Raw genomic sequence first — 1338 nt, forward strand, 5'->3', positions numbered from 1 at the left:
CTTGTAGATCAAGCTGACGGGTGATTACGCTTGTTTACATGCGTAAAAAGAAGGTTTTAGATGCTGTTTTTACTATGTTTCGGCTTTGTTTCGGATTTTTCTCGATCATTTGAGTTCCAATTCATGCAAAATTCATATACTATGGTTTGTGGATGGCTTATGTTGTATTTATGACATTTTAGGACCATTTGGGAGTGCAAATTAATCAAAAGAAGCAAAAAGACGAAAAAGTTACATGGGAGGCGCCAGGCGCCTGGGATGCCTGCAGAAAAACAGGTTTTCTTCCAACTTTGCCCTTAATGAAACGCGTCTTCCAATGCGTTTTGGTGGTTCCAACCGATGCATACGTGTAGAAGAAGTGTTCCACTATCAGTTTGAGCACGATTTGGTCAGTCAAAGGAGTTGGAAATGGGTGATTCACCATCGTTTTAGGACCTACCTAACCAATTCTGCACAGCTATAAATTCCAGCAACTTCTCCACCAAATTCATCAAGCCTTGCTTCCTTCTCATATCATTTTTAGTGTTTCTTTGTTGCTTTCTAAGTACTTTTGAGTTGCTTTCATTAGTTGCTTTTGGTTTTTAAATTCCGAGCACTTTACATTCTTTTATTGAGCTTTGTTTTGTTTCCATTTGTACTTAGTTATTTTCTACTTATTCAAATATATAAAAATCTGGCACTTTGCTCATCTTCTCTTTGTCTTTACTTTATTTTTAGTTAAGAGAGTTGTGTTTTTGGAGGAAAGAGCACGTGACACTCCCCCTTGCTTGAAAGAGAAGGGCGAAGCTCTCAATCCCGATAAAAACTCTCCGTTAGTTAACTTTTGTTTTTCACACATGCATTCCACATTCAACCATTTTACTTGCTGTATTTTCTTCAATATGTCTTTCTAAATTCCCGTCTCTAGCCCGGTTATGGATAGTTAGCCTTTTATGTCTAAAAAGGGTTGCTAAGAAGTAGTGTTTTTACTTTCCATTCATTGCTCAACATGTTTTCCCAAAAAGTTAGGATTTAGAGAAGGCCACTGTAAGTCTTAACAAGTCAATACTGAAAAGGTTGCTTATTTGCATTGTTGAGTGGTTAAACCGAGGAGAGGAGCGCCTTAGACATAAGGGTTCCGCTTAAGTAGCCTAGACATAGGACCTTAACCCGAGGTTGCGACTATTTCCATCCTAAAACTAAGATATATCTCATAATAGACATATTAGGGAATGTCTTAGGACTTTGAACTTGCTTAGACATAAGTAAAGTGAGAAGCGTAGTCGTTAGTTTCTAAAGTAAAATGCATATTATCCTTAGCATGTCCTTGATTCTTTGTTGGCTAACTTGAAGTAATTC

This window comes from Momordica charantia, assembly GCF_013281855.1.
Source record: "Momordica charantia cultivar OHB3-1 chromosome 10 unlocalized genomic scaffold, Mcharantia_2.0 BLBB01000010.1, whole genome shotgun sequence".
In the NCBI taxonomy this organism is placed as follows: domain Eukaryota; kingdom Viridiplantae; phylum Streptophyta; class Magnoliopsida; order Cucurbitales; family Cucurbitaceae; genus Momordica; species Momordica charantia.